Source organism: Athene cunicularia (assembly GCF_003259725.1).
Source record: "Athene cunicularia isolate RWA chromosome 21 unlocalized genomic scaffold, athCun1 chr21_part1, whole genome shotgun sequence".
In the NCBI taxonomy this organism is placed as follows: Eukaryota; Metazoa; Chordata; class Aves; order Strigiformes; family Strigidae; genus Athene; species Athene cunicularia.
In genome coordinates, this window is record NW_020799127.1 from 4,916,387 (window position 1) to 4,937,214 (window position 20,828).

The 20,828-nt window shown below is 42.3% G+C and overlaps 1 protein-coding gene across 3 annotated transcripts in view; it reads left to right on the top strand.

Annotated features, from left to right (window-relative positions):
• The window catches only part of RERE (arginine-glutamic acid dipeptide repeats), a 251,296-nt gene that overhangs the window by 211,925 nt on the left and 18,543 nt on the right, over window positions 1-20,828 (top strand). The gene's annotated exons all lie outside the window — the stretch shown is intronic.

The following is a 20,828-nucleotide window of genomic DNA, read 5'->3' on the forward strand; positions in this document are numbered from 1 at the left end:
CAGCATCGCTTCTTTAAAAAAACCAAAACACCACAAAAACCTACAGCAAACTACAGCAGTCAAAACACACACAAAAAGCCCATCATTCCAAATTCATTGCCTAAATCTAATAAAACTACAGGCTGGCATTCAGGCAGGGTTTTCAAACACAAAGGGTCTAAGAGCCTTGTGACAGCATGACTGTTCCTGAAGGTTAGTTTTCAAATGTGCAGTTAACGTCAGCCTTTTGGAGATTATACACTAATGCACTATGGACAGCCTAGTTCCTTTTATCTTGAAAAGGGCTGCTTTTAATGTTGAAAGTATGGAGCCAATTATTTCAGGGTTACATGGCAGTTGTTGGTTGTTTTTTTTTTTTATTCTGGCATGTTCCATGAGAGTTTTATGCCATGTTTCTCCCATCCTTTTCTTTTGAGCCAATTCTACCTTGTTTCAGATACTTGTGGTGTTGCTATTGAAGATAAAAATGTCTTTAAGAAAAAAATATTGCCTGGTGAAATAAGCAGTACTCTAAAAGCTTGGCATTCTATTAAAAAAAAAAAAAAAGAAAAAGCCTTTTACGGTAATTGGGAGTGGGGGGGAAAAGATTGATTAATGATGTGCATGGACAGATCTGGTCAGACTGTGACAACATCTTGAAAACTTGCTTTGAATAAAGAGCACAGTGGTAATGTGTTTAACCAGTAGTGCCAACCACAGGAGAAATGCATAGTATAAAGATACGTTATCTTTTTGTGAAATTATTCTGTATTTCACAAACAAGTGAGATTTGCGAAGGTACCTCCTCTTGACGTGGAAAAATTACTGTGTGGTGGGGTTTGTTTTTTTTTTTTTTCTTTTCTCAGGTTGATGTTGCTTTTTAATTTTACATTATGCACACCTCAAAATTACCAAACCTTGTATAATACATACTTCCATACAGTGCCAATTGAAAATTCTTGTATGGCTGCTTGTGGAATAGAAATCCCCCCAAAGGGCTGTTAGGCTGTTCCGTTATGTTCATAACAGCAGCATTATTCTGTGTCACTTGCCTTAGTCGGAAAGCTGCTTTGCAAGTGGTTGAAACTTTAACAGCAAACATCCCTCCAGGGTTTATGATTTTCCAGACAAGATGGCTGAGCTGATAAAACACTTTCACCATAGCGCTAGCAGCAGATGCCCTGGTGCTGGCTTAACAAATGTTGAACATAATTCCTTCCTGTCTCCTCATGCTTTTTCAATGGGCTTTTTATTAGCTGGTGCGTTTCTTAAATATTTTGTTTCAGGTATTAATTAAAGCTGCTAAAAGGAAGGAGGACCAGAGCAGGGGTAGTGGGCAGGGAGGTACAGTTAGCTGGACGGGACTGAGCGTGGGCAAGATCCAGAGTTTCAGGGTTTGAAGAGTTTCTGCAGATTAAAGAGTGTTCAAGGAAGGAGGGGGAGGTAAGGAAACTGGGAGGAATAGTAGTTCTTAACATGGCCTGCTTCTCATGTTTAACTTAATAAGGAGCTTTGGACAGTCAATTAACAGGATTAATGGGATGTTTGTATGTTTAGATGTGGGTACTTGTGTGCTGTCTTTTGTAAAGATAGGCTTTTCTGTAGAGTGTGGAATTTGCCAAGGGTGTGTCTTTACTTCTGCTCCCTCATCTCCTGTTCTCTTTTTTGAGTTTGTTTTTTTTTTATGCTTAAGTATTTCTCTAACTTTAGATCACAGTTGACCCATTTCACACAAGTGTGGAGTTTTGCAGTGTTGCTCTCCTCTATCACATGAGAAGAGACTCAGAATGATGAGGGTTTACACAAAAGTCCAGATGAGTTGCTCATTATTTTTCTCTTGTAGTTAGTGGTTTGTGTCTTGTATACAGAAGGGTAGGAGTGGATTTAGACCCCTTGACTCCTTCAAATATTCTGACCCTCCAAGATGCATATTTGCTTCTTGGGAATGCTGCCAGCTGTTCAGCTCTTCTGTCATTAATGCTTCAGACTGAATTTGAACCAGTGAGGTGGAAGTGAAGAGCTGCATGTCTTATCTATTCAAAGTCCCTCTCCTGCTTTGGAGACATGAATGTGTAGTAGTTGCCCGCTGCTTACAGCTTGGTGTTCTCGGACGTTGAGCTGTTGATGGTATTTTTACATGGTATAAAATAAGAGATGTAAAAATTCTTACATTTTGAGTAGAATGTCGGGTGTCTAGGCCTTTTGTGTGTGTTTGTGTATGAAAGATTCATGAAACATTTCAACGAGGTGGTAGTCCTGTTGTGAAGAAATCACTATAGAAAAGTTCCAGTGAGTGATTCCATTTTTTTAGTGCATCATTTTTTGTGTTATTCTCTCTTGTTTTTATCATTAGTACCATTCGTGTGAAAACATCAGTATTTGTCTTAATTTGCTGCTTTTGTTTCATTCCCACCTGAAGGTTCCACTTTTTGTCCTGCTAGCTTGGTAGCAGCTAATTACAGCAGCGTATAGACCTGGGGGATGCCAGTTGTCCTCGCATGCGTAGAGGAATGGGCTGAATCCCCCAACTGCGATTTCAGAAGTAAGGCCTAAGCAATAGAAATGTACAAATAAATTGAGGAATTACACAGTTACCTTACAAAACAATACCTGCGAGGACGAACAAAAAACAAATGACACATCTTAGAGATGTTACTATGAATAGTTTAATGTGGGGGGAAAAAACACAAGAGCTAGAATTACTTACAAAATGCCACACAAGACACTCAAAACATACCCTCTGCTGATAATGTATGTGGCTAGATCTAGTGTAGTAAAGTGATTTTTAACTGAGAAAATAGTGTTTGTGGTCTGTCTTCTGGGTTTCTTCACAGGGTTTCTTCTCCAGAGTTGTGTAATGCCTCAGATCCCTGTTGCTGCAAGATGTCTGCCTTAGTTGTTGCAGCTGGTTGGGTAATTGAACGTATTTGTAATCAGAAAGGAGCTTGCATCTTGAGTCCATGACTTTCTGTTTCTTTGAATTTTCCTAAGCCTGCAAGATATGGAGTTTGTGGTTGGTAGAACAGGGTGCTGCCAACTCCAAACTGGACAAGATAGGCAAGAGTTAAGCAGAACAGAAAAGCTGTTGTGAGGCAATAATGTTGCTGTTGAATAACTTGAGGTGATGAATTGTTTGAAGCAGCAGATGCCTTTAAGAGCTGAGATGGCTGTCACTGCTGTGTTTTGCTCTTAATTGATGGAGAACTACATGTAAAGCTGAGAGCATTCTTAGGTTATTGAATATTTCATATGGAAAACAGAAGGATTCTGCATTTAGAGAGGGCTGCGAAGAGATCAACTACAAAGAACCTTGTTCTAACCCGTAGCTTGAGAAAGTCCTTCTCTTTTATGCCCGTTGGACCAAACTGGATCAAATGCATCATGATTCTGGCTGGACGAAGTCACGACTCTTACAAGGCGTGTAAGTAACCTCATGGGGTTCAGCAAGGCCAAGTGCGAGGTCCTGTCCCCAGGTCAGGGCAGTCCCCAGTATCAGTACAGACTGGATGATGACTTGGAGAGCAGCCCTGTGGAGAAGGACCTGGGGACACTGCTGGATGAAAGATTGGATATGATCCAGCAGTGTGTGCTCGCAGCCCAGGAAGCCAACTGTGTCCTGGGCTGCATCGAGAGAAGTGTGGCCAGCAAGGTCGAGTGAGGGAATTCTCCCCCTCTACTCTGCTCCTGTGAGACCCCCCTGCAGTGCTGGGTCCATCTCTGGGGTTCACACTACAAGACAGACCTGGACCTGTTAGAGCAGGTCCAGAGCAGGCCATGAAAATGATGAGGGGGCTAGAACACCTGCCCTGTGAGGACCGGTTCAGAGAGCTGGCCAGGTTGTTCAGCCTTGGAGGAAAGAAGACTCTGGGGAGACCTTACTGTGGCCTTTCAGCATACAAAGGTGGAAGAAGACGTTTTACCAGGGCCTGTAGTGACAGGATAAGAGGCAACAGTTTGAAACTGGAAGAGTGTAGACTTAGTTTGGATATAAGGAAGAAATTGTTTATGATGAGGGTGATGAGACACTGGAAGAGGTTGCCCAGAGAAGTTGTGGGTGCCCTGTCATCAGGTTGGATGGGCCTTTGAGCAACCTGATCTAGTGAGAGATGTCCCTTTTCATTGCAAAGGGGTTGGACTCGATGGTCTTTGAAGGTCTCTTTCAACCCAAACCATTTTATGATTCTGTGTCTCCCCCAAACTAGTTTTGCTTATCCTTTAACTGACACTTTTCCATTACACTGAAGCAGGTAGGAAGGAGGTGTAATCTGTAATGGGACTTCCCAGTGCTCCTGCAGAATCTATTTAGTGAGTCTTCAGGCGCTGAATCTTACTGTGATTGAGCTTTGGTTTTTATCATTTCTTCCAGTGTAAAAGCTTGGTGATAGCCCTCATCAGTGAAATCTGTTCTTATCCTCACCCTGAAAGCAGCGACTGCTGGAGCAGGAGGGTGCTAATTCCTTGTCTTGGCTCAGCATAGCTCAGATTCCCTGTGATCTTCGTGTCTTCCTATTTTATTCAGCTACTACTTACATGCACAAGAAGCTTGTTAAAGGGACGTTTCTTTTGAAAGCTGGGAAATAAAATGCTTTGGACATGGTAGCCTAAAGAATGTGGAGGTCTAAAGTAGGCATGTGTAAAATCTTTTTTTTCTTGCTTTCTTTGGCTGAAATTCAGTTGTCTGTCTTAACAAGTCAGGGTTAGTCCAAATTAAACCAGGTTTTATGTGGGTAAGGTCATCACTTTATCCCAGATGCCTTCATTTCATTTGGATGCCAGAGCACTCAGACCAGAAGATTTGCCTGCATCAAGCAGGGGTGTGTTTCTTTTTTTCCTGAAAAACACTACCCGTCTACATTGCCCAGAAAATAAATTTTGTAATACCAGAGCAATGAGATTTTCTTTGACATGTTACTGTGATTTTTGAGGAGTTGACAGGAGCAGCATATTACAACATGGTACTTAACTAAAGGCAGGGTACCATCTCTATTCCTTCATTCCCTGGTCACCTAGACCCCGCAGGAAGAATTGCAGGGGTCTGTGTGTCTCATGCTCAGCTGCTGCCCCTTCTGGAAATTTCTACCCTTTCTGATTCTAGAGAGTTTGGAGAGAGGAAGAAGGACTTAAGGGAGGCCCAGAAAACAAAGCAGAAGGATGATTTGACAGACCGTGAAGCTAATCTTGTAAAGAGAAAACTGACTTGATCTCCTTGTTCTTTTGTGAGCCTTCTCTGCTGGCTTGACTACTCTCTCTCCAAGTTCTGTGAAATGGGATAATATCTCAGCCTATTCTGTAATGGTGCTGTGGAGATAAAAGCAGTTAAGATTTAAAGAGATCATTCCAAAGTTTGATTGTAGGGGAGAGGCTTTGAGAGGACTGGAGTGGACAGGGAAGGGAAAAAGATAGGAGCTGGAGGATTCTCAGAATGATGAGGATGTCAACGTGGCCTTTCTAAGCTGGCATTTTTACTACAGGTTTGATGTGATGGGGCATTATACAGAGAAACCCTTTACAAAAGTTACAAGTATTCAATGCCTACAGGAAACATTAACTTGTGCACTACATGTGGTGGTTTGCTGAACTTGGCCCTGAGCCCAAGCACTGTGTTAAACATTGATCTTGTTTCGCAAATGGAAATCTTCCACGGTTAGGAGGAAAAAATGAGAATGTGTCCCCACCAAATAGGCTTTTGGCATTCTAGTTTGCAAACTTACACATGGCAGTGAAATCAATACACTGAACATCCATCTCAAGCTTTTTTTTTCCAGCACTGAGCTGTGTCATGGGAGTCTGCATCTTTTTAAAGAATTTATTTATACATAATATTTTGCTGTAGTAAACCAAATCCAACATGTAACGCAACTTAATAATAGATGGAAGCCGGTGTTGCTATGTCTGGAACCACAGGTTGGTTGGTTGGGTTTTTTTTTTTGTGGTAGGAGAAATCTGTTCTTGGATTCCTTCAGGGGAATGAATTCTTAAACTAACTCAACATATACCTACTTCTAGTTAATGGAGTTTTTCACAAAGTAAATCATCAGCTTTTATTGCACTCTGGTTTAAGCTTATGTAATACTACTGATTCTATAGATGATCACTAAAAATGGAAGTGGTGCTCACAGTTAAGGCTGGAAGTCCTAGCTAACAGTCTAACCTCACTCTGAAGTGCGTGCTTAAAGAAAAAAACAGGTTCAGTTTACAGTTGCAGTTCTGCTTGCTACTACCACCCCTTGATTTTTTATTTTTTTTTTTACACTAGTGCTGTGTTTAAATTTTGTCTTTACTACCCTTTCAGATTCACGATGGAAACACTAATATTTTCAAGTAGAGCCTCCTGCGTGGCACCACTGTAGTTAAAAGATGTATATTGAGGGCTGGTTTGAGAGTGGCATTGCTTTAGTGACTAATGGGGATGAAAGCGTCTGGCTGAAAGCGCAGGATGCTTCTGTGAGTAGTTTTGTTTGCAAATAGTGCAGTGTATAGGTTGCCCTCTGGTAAACGTATGAAGATTGATACACCAAGAATTTCAGAAACTCCGTGGCTACAGCTTACCAGTGAATAATGGCATAACCCTCGAGACCTGCAAGTGTAGATGTGTACTGGTACACTTCACTTTCTCTCCAAGGAGGCCACCAAGTATTTATGTAACCTCTTCCTTGTTGTTTTGAAGTTCTCAATTATAAGTGATTCTCTTTTAGTTTCTGACACCTTGGTTGCTGTGTTGAAGACAAGCCACTAATTAAAATGATCACTCATGCTGCCTAGTGGTTGGCATCACCATGCTGTGACTGTTAGACGTGGTGGTGGGGAATAAATGGTGAAATACTCCGTGCGTTTGGAATACCTGATCAGCCGGCTTCTGTGTTTCCGAGGCATATTGGCATGGTCTAACTGTAGTAGTAAAGAATTTCTGAGCTCTTATTGATGCAATTGGAATGAGACTCTTCAGTGTTTATAAACTGGTAACGAGAAGCAGGTCTGTGCCGTGGAGGGCTGGGTGGGAGGGTGAGACTGCGAGTCTGGGCTAAGTGTGGTGTGGCAGGAGCTGTCAAACACTGTGCGGAGGAATTGGTTATATGGGTTTGCGTATCTAATAAAACAGTACAAGGAGGCAGTCTTCATCTTAATCTTCAGAAGATTGCTGACTGGGTAAAAATGACGTTTTATTCCTTTTTATCAGAAACTCTCAGCTGGCAGAACAACTTAGGAAGGCAGGTAGACACGTTACAAGCCTAAGAAATAAACCTGATTTCATTTCCATGAGGGAATCGAGCTTTTCTTGAGTAGTAAAGTGCAATGTGGAGAGAAGTGTTTCAGGGAAGCAGAGAGGCAGCTCTAGAACAAGCTTGTCAGACTGTTTTAAGGAAAACGTTGTGCAAGTGGCAGACTGGCTGTATAATAGGTCAGCGCCCTTGCTTGATGGGTTTCCTGGGGTCTGCACTTCTTTTTCCTCTGGCATAAGAAAGCAGGGCCAGAAAGGCCTGGGGGGATTGCTGAATCTAAAGTTCTGTTGTCACAGGCAACCATCTCTCAAATCCCTTTCATGAAGGGATCAAACTTCATATTAAAGCTCGTAAGGTCTATAGCTATTTGTTCTTTTGCCAATACTGCCCTTTTGCTTTAATGGCTCTTCTGTCTCCCTGGTGGATAACTGCATGTGGAGCTGCAGTTCTGTATAATAGGTATTGTGCAGAGCCAGATAGATGAAGATGCCTTTTCTAACACTCTAGCTGCTTTATGTCATCCAATGGGTCAGAATCTGAAATTTGCCCAAGTTGTGAGAAAGAGCTATTAGAAGGTTTGCTTGCCTGGTGGAGTGAATCAGAGCTCTTGGTCTTTACTCCTGGCTCTGAGATCTCTGGTTCTGAGTTGGCAGTTGATGAAAAATACTATTGCCCTGTCTTCTGTGTTCCAGCATACTTCTTTTCCATCCTGTTCACATGGTTCTTCTATCAGAGGTTAGTGTCCCTGTAGTGGACATAACAGAAAGGTAAAAAGGAGGCCACTGTTTCGTTGCAATTGACAGTGTAAACTGAAATCAAAGACATTTTAAGTCAGTACATTTTGTAAAATCAGCTGCGGCAGGTGTAGCACCTGTCCTGACAGCCCTGCTGAGGACATGGGCCATGTACAGGGAGGACAGGATTAGTGCCAGCAGCCCCGTTTTGTCTCTGAACTCACTGTAGTGGCATTTGCAAGACCTCAGCAGTCAGAGCTCTGAGTTGTGCCCCAAATTACTGGCGCCTTTTTTTTTTCTTATCCCTAATTGTGAAGTGGGGATCATATTCACTTTCCGAGGGAGTAGCTAGGATTAATGCTTGCTGGAGACACCAGGGCGGAACAGAACTATAAAGAATTAGCAATTTCTTCCACTTTTGAGCTGACTGTATAGGTATTATAGTAAGCTACAATGAATTGGTCTTTCTAATACTGCTTTACAACTCTTACCATTGTCTTTTAGTTAAATTTTGCTTGCTAAGGATTTTTTCATGACGGAAAGAATTTGAGACTGGATGGAAGCAACAATAACTGAGGGATAAGCAGCTTACGTGGCAGTTCTTTTGTGGGGTGGGGGGGGTTGCTTGATGTCCTGCTTAATATTTCTCTTTTCATATATTGCTCTGATAAACAGGAAGACACTTAAGTATCCCTCAACCCTCCACACTTAATCTAGAAAATCTATGGGTTTAGAGAAATGTTCTTGGAGAGCCGTAAAAGGAAAACAGCTGTTCAGGGATCAGATCTGAGAGAAACTAAGTCTGTTTAAAATCAAGGCTTAATGACAGGGGTGGCTGCTGGGGAGTTTTTGTTTGCAAGTTTGTTGCTTTGTCCATAACTCAGACTGAAGAGGAACCCATCCTCCTTAAACCTGTGTGTAGTGTGTGCATAAGGTTTTTCAGTGATAAGCCTGATGGTTCGTATGAGCTTTTGAGATTTTCCAGGTGTAAAATGGATGACTTTCTTCCTCCATCTGGCTTGTTCAGGTGTCGGACATCCTGTGAATAGAGATTTTTGTTAAGAGGTCAAATACTAGCTGTCTTCAGTGTGGAGTCAGGGGGTTTGATAGTTTTCATCATGAAATAACCAGCTGTGAGGGGTTTGAGGATAGTTGCAATAAAAAAGGGATGCAAATTTTTTTTTTCTGTTTCCAGGTGATTGTATCTTCACTTTCCTCATTAGCAATGAGATCTATTTTTGCAAGGTTTGTAATATTCAATATTTTCTGAATGCTGTTTTTAACACGACTTTATTAATAAAAAAACTCAACAGCTCCCCTATAGGTCGTGAGCTGCAAAGGGAGGAAGCTGTGTGTCAGGGAAGATAATGCAGACATTTGACAAGCCAGGCTTTGTGTGATTCAGTACAGATGTGTTTGGAAAACCTGAAACATCTGTTACATTGAAATGTGGAATGCAGGTCAGCGTGCAGGCACATCGACAGCATGAAGTGGTGCTGCTAGTGGCAAAGTTGCACTGTTGGGATTGTCTCAGAACTTAGTGGACCTTCAATTTTTTATTTCTTTATTGACATACGAGCAGTTACAGAATGTGACATTTGAGAAACAAATGGCTAATTCCTTACTTACCTTTCAGCTCTTCTTGCTCTTATTAAAATGGGAAAATCTGATCAAACTGTCAGAATTGCCATCTGCTTATTTGAGTGGGTTTGTTTCCTTGGTTTTGTGGTGTGTTATCTGCCCACTGACCACTCCCTGCAGGGGCTAGGGCTGCAGAGCACAGTGCAGGTAATCTGTGTTCTTAATCTAGAGGCAAAAACCCATTCCCTAAAGGAATAAGGGGGAAAAAAGCCATATCTGACATCATGGGAATGAACTCTAGCTAAGTATGACATCAGATTCCAATAATAGAATATGGTAGGAATCAGATTTGTTTTGAAACCTGGTAATATATAATATATTCTAACAATGTGGGGAAGGCATGAGACAGCTTCATAGAGGGAAACCAACAGAAGTACTGGCTACAACGAACAGGAAGACAGTCCTTGGTGGCCCATAAACTGTTGTAGGTTTTATACATTTGACTATTACAGAGAAGCTGCAGCAGCTTGGGGCTTGGAACTTTTTTCCAGACCATCCATAGTGCTGAATGCTGCAGTCTGTTCGACCTGAAACACTTTGCCCACACATGGACCAGCGGCTGACTTCTAAACTGGTGCTTGAAAGATAGCTGGAAACTGCTTTGTTAAATGTTAGAGACTCCAGTGCTTTCTCAGGTTAGTTGAGCCAGGAACTCACATTGTGAGATAGAAGCACTTCATCGTTTGAAATAATCTTTTCAGATCAGAAAGTGTCATCCATCTTATCGCTGTGTAAACTTGCAGCTGAACAGAAGGGGAATTTGCTGAGCTATATAATGGTTGTCTGTCTTGGCTAATGAGGAGTGTGAATGTGTGGGGGTTATTTTATTACCCCTCCCTAGTATTCTAGTGACAGAAAACCTCTCTTAATTCTGGTGAGCTCAAAGTCAGTGTTTTCTATCATCCCTTCAGTTCTGTGTCGGTGTCATTCCAGTGAGCCTGAGGCATCCAGTGGAGTGTTGCAGCAATGCAGAGCGTTGATTCTAAGTGACAATTAACTGAAAGTGGTTAGTTTTAAATACCAGCTTGCATTATTGCTGTGAAGTAGTCAACTAACAGAGTGAATCAAACTAACAGTTGTAGCACAGGAAATGTTTTGGTAAATACAGTTTTATTCTATTTGTAAAAGAGTCCTAATGCAATAATAAAAATATTTTTAAGTAGTAAAACTTTTTTTAAAAAATAATTGCAAGCCTAATTGCAGTTGCGCAGAATTAGAAAACAAATCGGCATATGCATACCTTATTGAAACACAGGAGAATTAAGTTCCTTGCTGAGTAGTAGAGCTACATTTTTAATACTTTGTTTAAATGAAAATGGTGACAGTAGAAAATGCTGCTGTCCTTGTTTGGAATGTCACTTTGGGCACACACATGCACATACACAAATTGGTCTTTCATTTAAATTAAAGTTGACATGCAAACCACAACAGAAGGTAGTCTGGTTGGAGGATGAAATTACCAAAGTCTGTCAATATTTTTTGATTGGTTTGAACAGCTGATGGTACTTGATATAATTTTCAGCCCCTATATAAAATCCATAAAATAGAGGAACTGCTGTGATTGAAGGAACCTTTTTCATTTTCTGGCAGCCATTACATGCTGCCAGTACAAAAACATTTTTTCCTTAACAGTCCTTTCCCAAGCTCAAAAATGGATTTCCCCCCAGCCACTGTCATTCAATTATCACCTCAGGAAATGCATAGATATAACTGATGATCCCTTTAAAACATCCTGCGGTATTCCACTCCTCCCATCCTTCATTTTTCTTCTCGCTCCAGTCATTAAATGTAACATTGCCGATGTATATTTTATAGGGTGACCCTGACGGCTGTCGCTTTGAGGATGTGCAGAGATAATAAGATTGTGCATGTAATGAAGGGCAGATAAATAGAAAAATGTTTACGGGATGGAGGGTGGTAGTTTTAACTGCTTTATGGCTTTCTTCTCTCTCATATACACGCCCACGTGAACCACCACTGACACCTTCACTTTAAATAGTGAAAATGTGATGTATTATAGGCATTGAGAAAGATTTCTATTGTGATGTAGCCAGTAGCAGTGAAATAGGTTTTTGTCCCACACCTGGACGTTAGCAATCACAGGATCAACTAGGTTGGAAAGGACCTTGAAGATCATCTAGTCCAACCAATATGCAACCAAGAAACTTAATTATTGGTTGGCACAAAAAGAAAGTGCAGTTAAAGGGATGACATTCATAAAGGGATAATTTTCATTGAGAAAATTCTTGTATTGCGCTGCTAAATTTTCAATGTCAGTGGCACTGATGGAAAAATGCACGCGAAGGGGGAAAGACACAATCCAGTGCAGACTACGGTGAGCTCTGCTCTGAAAGCTTTTCTGAATATCTTGCATTTAATTTATCTGCGTATTTATCCCACTCTCCTTTTTGTCCTGGTGTGTGAGCTCGAATATTGAGAACTTCTAGTTAACAAGAGACTGGCAGTGAAAGATGTTGCATGAAACAGCTGTGAACCCCAGGACTTTGATGTGGGCTGTAAAATGGAATGAAAGAATTGCTGGCTCAAGAAAATAGGAACTTTGCCCATCTTTGCAAAAGCATTTCAGCTCTGTTCTTCAGAACTACATTGTGCTTAATTCACCTGGCCCATGTGCATTTTGTTAGGGGTAGCGCTTTGGGCATCAAGATGTAAGTGAAAAGGGAAAAAAGCCTGAATATTTGCATTTGCTGGGGAGAACAAATGGTTGTTGAACAGTGGGTTAGAAGGAACCTTCACTGTATGCCAGCCTGGGCCTCAATAGGAAGAGAGATGCCCTGGCTCCACAGGGGCTAAATTACATTCTCCAGGCTCTGTCTGCATGAAGCAGTTTGTACTCTGTGCCAGGTGAAAACATCACATCAGTGCAGAAGAATTGGGCTCTGCTGGAATGGGAGCCCCCTCGACGCTGCAGATTGGGTTAGCTGTGTCTGAGCAGAGGTGTGAGGGCTGAGGAGAGGAGAGGAAAAAGGTTAAATGATTGGAGTTAAAAGTGGCCAAGCAAAACAGGATTTCTAACCTCCGAAATTTTGATGATAAGTTGCAAAGGGGAGCTGGGTAGAAAATAAACCCTCGGCAAATTTGTATAACGCAAGCAGGTTCTTAACTCTTTCACTATTTTGATAACCTCTTCATTGATCAAGGGACAGAGATCCCTGTGGGGTGTACCTGGTGATGCTGGCAACTGCTTACACAGTCCTGGAGAACTGTAACTGACACTGTTAAAGATAGGCTCTAATAATTAATAATAGATGCAGCCAACAGTCTGTGAGTTCCTGTGGGGATTAGGAACTCTGTTGATTAACAAAGAGGAGACTCTGGAGGAAGAAGCCTTAATTACAAAAGCTTTCTTTTCATTCTGGCATGATGTACAGCTGGAGAGAGGGTCAGCAGCTTTTAACTGTGGCAGAGGCTTAAAACAATGCACTAGCATGCGATGCGTTTGTTTTTGCAGAACTGTTGAAGCTGGTACTTAAATCCCTAAAAATGAAAATTTTTAAAAAAAAAACACCCCAAAAAAACAACCCAACACCCACCCACCCAACAACAAACCAACAAAAAACCCGAAAAAAACCCACCAAAACCCAATTAGATACCAAGGGTAAGTTCCATAATGTGCTAATTACCTTATTTCTTGCCAGTGTATGCAGCCTTAATTACAAACACTGGAAAAGTTTAGCGAATGACCTACATGAAAATTGTGCGTTAGATGTGGCACAGAGACATGTTACTGGTGTGTTTTTCAGGCTGTGGACAATAACATTTAGATGTCTCTGTGGTTTGCTAAAACCATACGAGCAAGTGGTAGGAATGAAACAAGAATATCGGATGGAAAGAAAAAAGCAGCTTGTATTGAGGGCAGGAGGAAAGCTGAACTGTTGAGGAACAGTCAGCCAGTGCTGTGTTTAATATAAGGATGGGTAAGTCTATCCAGTCGGCCCGGTTTTGAATTATGAAGGAATTTTAGAGCCTGACTGTCACTGGTGGAGCTGTTTGCGTAGTTTGAGGTGAATCAGTACAATTGTACGTCTCACACAGGATTATCTTGGCCAATTTATAAATCTTCTGTCTCTTTGTTTCTGTACGCTATAAAGCTTAAAAAGGATGTGCAGAGACTTAATCTGTAAATACTGCGTTGGCTTTGTCATCAAATGGAAGATGCTGTACAACGGTTGAGTGTTACTGTGCTACTGCAGATAAAGATTTGTTTCAAATGAGAGATTACTTACATTCTATCTTGCCTATTTCTTTCCTTTTTTCTCTCCTTTTTGCAATCCCCGATCGCTGACTCTTTTCTACTAGTGATTCCATCACTCATTGAGTCTCTTGCCACTCCCAGCTCCCATGCATAATTTTAAGAGTTAGGTTTAGTTTGCACTCACCCATTATGATTTTTTTATTATTATTATTATCTCTGAAGGAGGGAGAGTATGTTTTCTTGGGAGAATTACAGAAGTGATCTATGTGTTTAGGTAACATGAAAAATGAAATTATTTTATTCTTGTCATTCCTTGGGGGACTTTGGAGGGAAATCCTCAGGTTCCAAACTTGTTTCAGCATTATCAGGACTAACACAGCTCTAATGACGTGTTGTATCATAAGCCTGTGTCAGCTATTTAAACAAAAGCATAATTTGTAGGAGACAGAATCTCTCTTTTCCTCTGGTCTGTAGAGGACTAAGCAGGGTAGCAGCATTCATTTAGCAGAAACAATTAGAAAGCATAGAGCTGTATCTGATTGCAGGTTATTTTCCACAACAAAATGAAATCCAGAAAATACAGATGGAGCCTCGGCTGGGTTCCCAGGAAATTCTGTGACTGTTCCTGTATTGGGGGTAAATTGACAGCATAAAAACCCGAGGAGATAGCCTGGGTTTCTTATATACCTATCACCTCTTTCGAGACTCAGTTGGCCAGCCTGTTTTGCCAGGAGTTTCAAATAAAAAAACAGCTAGCTTACCTTGCGGTTTGCAGAACAAGGAAACAGAGTATTAGGACAGCCAATCTCCCCCTAAAATTGTAGGTAGAGTTCTTAGCAGGGAGAGAAGGCTGTATTGCCATCCAGAAGATAACAAACGGCTAGAGGAACTGCTGGATAGAACGCCTGTACTTTCAAAATATGCTAGAGAACCGAGAGACCTGCAGGGTATTCCTTGGAGAGCATCCCACAGTTTTTAATGTTATGTAGTGTTAGTAAAATATTGCTTGGTTTTTAAAAGCCTCTCTTAAAATTTCAGTAATGTTCTAGATTATGCGGTGTTCCTGTGCACCCAGGGTGGACATTAATCAGTGCTGCTGAACAAGCTGCTGAGACTTATTGCTTAATTAGAGCATATGCAAACCTATTTGTCATAGTTGGCAGAGGCATGTAGACCAAGCTTAAAATTGTAAAACTGCCTAGGTTCAGCTCTTGCGAGCTGCACGCAGCTGTTGTTCTTTCTCTTTCCTGCTGCATTTTTTTTCAGTACTTGTTCTGAGCGAGACAAGAGTCTCAAATTTTTTTCTATCTGGACATAGGCTCAAAACAAGAAGTAGCCATGCAGAGCCCTCCCCTCGCTGTCCTGTTTCTACCTTGCTGTGGTCGGCTGTGCTGTTCGGGAGGTCAGAGGATTTGTTCTATGATTGCCCCGGCGTGTTTGTGTACATTTGTGCCTCTTGTATTGGCAGGTTTTGGGTATGGAGACGTGCGTGATGGAAGGGACTGATGCCCTCAGGTCTATCTGTCAGCGTATGGCAGTATTCTGGGGGGTTCTGTAAATTCGGGAAACAACCTGGAGATCACCACCGGAGACAGGGGTGGTCTGTACTGAAGGTGTGTACTGTAAAGCTCCCATTATGCAAAACCCTGGTCCGTTTTCGTGGTGTGCCCCTTGGCACACGGGCACTTGAGCAGATGTCGTAACCAAGGCTGTGAAAGCCGGGGGATTCAGTGAGGGAGGGGAGGCACTGGAGACACTGTTTTTACCACAGGACTTTAGTAATAGGGAGCATTAGCTAAATTGAGTTGACTTAATAAAACCTTGATGCATTCCAGAAAGATTGTGAATTCATTAAGGCCACAGCTGGACAATCTGTTCCCCTCTGGTCTGCCATGACTAGTTTATAGCCACCGAAGAGAATTGTCATTTACCTTTTCTGTTTAATTACTGTAAAGCTATTCCCCTCCCCCACAATTTTTTTTATTTTTTTTTTTTCCTGGCAGAGCTAGGCTCTGGGGAAATTAAACAGCAATTATTATGTTTGCTCACTCTGTTATACCGTAACAGATACTTGAAGGTAAGTTGATGTGTTTGTGTGATTGGCTTCCATAGGAGCAGCGGCTGCTGCAGCAGGGCTGTCAAAACCTCTCAAATCCAGAAATGCATACACAGTGTTAATCCTTTGTTTACCTAAGGCAAGACTAAAGACAAACATGGGGCGCAGCCCCTATTGTGTATTTTACATTTGAAAACTACTGATAAGAAGTGAGAAACCGGGCACGAAGCACTTACTGGTGCTGGTGTTAATTTAAGGGTATGGAAGGGTTAGTAAGGTCTGGCCTAGCGTGTTGTGCTGGGCTTGGAGAGCTGGGTTGAGCTGCAGAAAAATACGAGTGGGAGCAATGGGTGAAAATAGTGGGAGAGGTAAGAGAAAGGTGCCACATGCCAAGGAAATAATCTAACGAGTGCTGGGCCGGGGAGGATGTGGGCTGTCGGGCACTTGAAGGCTCTTGTGTCAGCTCAACCCCCAGAGCTGAATTGCAGAGCAAGTCTCACCGCTGCATGCTCCTGCGGGAGTGGATCTGAACCATTTCTTCATTTAAAAATAATCCCTGGAACACAGCTAAAAGGAGATGCAGCGTGACTTTTTTTCTATGTACCTACAACATGGGCTGAAATGGCCTTGGCAGGAGAAGGCAAGAGATTGGAGTTGTGAGCTCCAGATGTATTTCAAAATTGATGAAAGCTGAACCATGGTTTTTAGTGAAGAACGTATCCCCTCTGTCTTTGAGCCTTCAGTAATGGGAAAGTAGATACTGTCGAGGGAAGGTGGCAGTAACAGCCTGAACAATGCTTCTCACTTTGGTTTATATGTGTTTGATCAGTTGCTAATTTTTAATCAGATATTAACATGGAAAAATGGAGTTGTGTTTGCAGAAAAGAGTGGTGGTGGTGTGTTAGGTGGAGGTGACGCCTTTACTATGAACAACTAAGCAGGCTGGGGAAGAAATTAATCTTTTCCCCACACTGATGCAAAAAGCTGTTCCTTGGTGGAGTTGCTGGGAGGGCACTGATAACATTTCCTCTGATGTGGCACGGTACAGGAGTTAGAGCTGCTCGTTTGAGGGGGGGTGGTGGAGCAGACATGTAGGCTGTTTTATTGGGACTTTCCTTCTAACATACTGAATTTATTGGTAAGTGAAGTGAACGGTTTTGTCAGCAAAGTCGGTCTCTGGGGCTCTGAGAGATGAGGTGGATTTCAGGGACTGGAGGCAGCATGTTGACAGTTCTGGTGAAAGCAGCAGTGACGTGTGGACATGGAAACCCTTCTTGCTGGACAGCTGCCTCAGAATACAGGCTGTATTACCACATCTGGAATATTAGGACTGCTCGGATTCCTTAGGCTGGGAGCTGTGCTGAAGCGTGGTTTTGTGTGTGCCGTGAGGGCCCGCTCCCTTGAACACTCACGTTTCTCATTGTGTGTTATGGGTCAGCCATGTATGTGCAGCCATATAAAATTTTACTCCTTTGCCTTGCAAGTGGTGACAAGCTGGGCATGCATCGCTTAGGTTTACCCTTTCCCTGTGAGGCTTTGCGGTAGTGGTCAATCCCCGTTTTATCGGTGGTCCCAGAGCTCGAGGAAACAAGAGCGTGTCACTGGGTGCAGGGGAGAGAGGGGTGGCAGGAGCAGTTGGATGGTGCTTACTGCAAAAGGAGCCGGTCGCCTCCTAACTTGAGGTGGTCTGTGCACCTCGGGCCACTAAACCGGGTTAAAGAGTGACGGAGGAGGTCATGTTTGAAGCAGCAGGTTCAGCCCTCCCTGATCTTGCTTTGCAAGCCTTGAGTTTCTCTTCCACTGTCAGGCAGAGACCTCACCACAGGTAGTAGTCACCTCAGTGCTCTCACTCCTTCCTTAATTTATCTCTGACGTTTGGAAGTGAGGGGGATGTCACTCTTAAATTGAACGAGTATAATGATGCAACAGAGGATGATTCAGTCTGCTTTATTTTCTGTGATTTTTAGCACGTATGCGACTAGTGATACCCCGTTCTTGGCACAAAAAACTTCAAGGGAGACGTACAGTATATTTGCAGGTTGTTAGATTAGGACTATTCCCCTGGGTGTAGACCTGCTACCCAGAAAATCAGATTCAGAGCAGCTGCTCTCAGCCCCCCCTGCCGTGAACAAGCACCAGACTGCCTCAGTTCATCATGCTGTTCGCAATTATAGTACAGAGATGTAGGATGTGTTGACTGCGAGACCTTGTGGTGAGGTGAGGTGAGATCGCCGGGAACAAAATGATCATTACAGGCCATTCATGTCAGCAGCGTTTATGCTTTTCTGTTTGCTTGCAAGCAAAAACAGCAGCTAATTTGCAAGGCTGCCTTTCGTAAAAGGGCCTTTTGATCAATGCTTGCCTGTGTTAATGTTTCAGTAGGCTATTGATTTCTGCAATAGCTTTTGTTCCCTGAATTTATGTGTGATGGGTTTCAGCAGCACACGCAATGCATGTTTGATTAAAGTTCATTTGACTTCGCTGGCAGTGAAGCTGGAAGCTGGTTTTACTCCCTGTTTGTAGAACCAAAGCTTTTCCCGACTCACTCCTTTGTGCAGAAGCTTCTGCCACCCGTGCAGTCACCAGTATGCTGTTTCTAATCCTACCTGACTCACTCCACTCCAGCATTTAATCCCTTAGTTAGACAATATAATATTAGATAGCCAGGCAGCTAGTAAGATCTGGCGTGGAATTTTTTCAGTCGTACATGGCTAACCCGTGGGTATGTAGCATTAACCTTCTCTGCGTATGCTTCCTCTCTGACTTTTACTTTTCCCTCGTCGTCAGAAAGTTGAGTCATTTACTGAGTCATGTAGCTGTGCAGTTCGACAATGAATTGGAAGTACAGCATATTCTTTAACGTACCCAGATTTCATAGATGGGGTAAAACCCCTTAAATAAACTTCTGTTTCATCTTCTCCTGCATGCAGCTGTGACTGCAGTTTTGGGAGGGTCTCGGGGAAAAAAAACCCAAATGATCATGAAGTTAGTATTTTTTATAAACGTGCCGTTTCTTTTTTTAAAGTTTGGTTTATGATGTTGTGCGTGTCTAAGTTGTTTAAGCTCCCCTTGGGACCCGGCGGGTTGGTGATGTGTAACCAGAGCTCAGATCGGTGCCCGTTTCCTGTTTTGAACGGGAGGAGAACAGATTGGTTTGCACTCTGCTGCTGCCATATGTCAGAGGACACGCTGATTCACTGACATAAAGACACGGGATTTACTGGCTTGCTCCTTGGTACTGACACCTCGGGGTTTATGTAAACGACTTCATAGGTGAAATGTGGCTGGTTTCATTTGCGAGAGACTTTCTACCGCTGAAAAACATTGCAGAAGCTTTCCTGCAGAGCTTTTGTCTGCCTCCTGGCACCGGTGGGATCCTCGGTTTGACAAACAGTTGTGCCAGGTGGACTTTGAGCCCGCTCCATGGGCTCAGAGCAAAATGCAATCGCTAAAGCAAACAGGCCCAGCTGGACAGGGGGGAGCGGAGCAGGGTGCCGGGTGTCAGAACGCCGTTCTTCCCAGGTCTGGCACAGCTTGAATGCTCGCTGCCAGCCCGCACCCACTTGAGTTTTAGATTCACTTCAGGAAAGTGATTTTTTTTTTTTTTTTTTTTTTTTTTTTTTTTTTTTTTAAGGGTGTTTTTGTCCTTCAGAATCAACAGTTGTAGGTAACAATTGATTTTATCCCCTCACTACTCCATCCTCCTCACCAAGTATCGCTCGGAATACAGTTTGGTGTGAATATTGTTCAGGTCTGTGGTGGAGATCAATGGCATCAATCCCAGTCTGTAGCAGTGCGGATTACAAATGCATCTGCTCTGCCTGTTGCCAGAAATCAAATTTGTGGTTGTGTTCTTTTTTTGGTGCTTCTATTTTTAAATTAGGTGTTGGTAAAATTCTTAAGTGTCTTAAATGTCAGCAGTTAATGTCTAGAACAACATCCTCCTTTTGTCTTTCAAGTGTTTCAGTGGTACAGACCTTAGTTATGGCTGTAAATGGCTTGTTTGAGGCCCCTGGGAGAGTTTGGATTAAGGGTGTGTCTTTATTAGAGTTAACTTCAGTGATCTGCCCTGAGTATAGGCTGCAGGATTTCCCCACAGAGGGAGCAGGCTGAGGTTATGTTGTTTGATCACATAAAACGCAGTTCAAAGCAACCCTTTTTGTGGGCAATTCAGGTATGTTTGTTCTGATGTTGATTTTTTTTTCAAGGGGCTGGTTAGAACTTCTCCATTTTTCTCTTGCAACTTGAAAGAAACAACACCTTTTACCTTAGAGGCAGACAAGTCGCCAGGAAATGATGGGGTTTCAAAGTAAGAGAAAAGAGATTAAAACCACATGCTGTTCCTCAGTTCAGCATTACATCCGCTAGTTTGAATGGCAGCTGCTCCAGTTTTTGAATGTAAGCCAGATTCATTATGCTGTGAAATTATCACTCATTTCTCTAGGTGTGCTCTTTTAACTGCTTAATTAATTTAGATGTGGGCATATATATTCAAATTAAAACACGATTTACTGTAGTAGGGTTGAGTTACGGTTATAGACTTCTTGCTGAACACGTTTTTTATTCTTCCAGCTTCTTTAACAGGGATATTTAAAAATATCTGTATGCAGAATGTAGGTTGACAAAATGGCAGTATCTGTTTGAATTGATCCGTTTTTTTTTTTTTTTTTTTTTTTATAAACACCAGAGAATCGTTAGCAGTTGCCCCTTATTTGTTGTCAGGGCTCAGGGGAAGGTGGTCCCTGTCCCTTTGTGGTGCCTCCTGAGCTGTGCAGAGGTGCTGACAGCAAGGCAAGGGCACCCCTGTCCGAATTGCTGCAACCAGCACGCAGAGGCTGGATACGTCCTACCCAGCCTCTTTTCTTTCCTAGGAGAGGGGTGAGAAGACATTTATTTACTTCTGTTTCTCCCCTGCAAAAGCAAACCAAAAAATAATGACTCTTTTTTTTTTTTTTTTTTTTTTTTTTTTTTTTTTTTTTTTT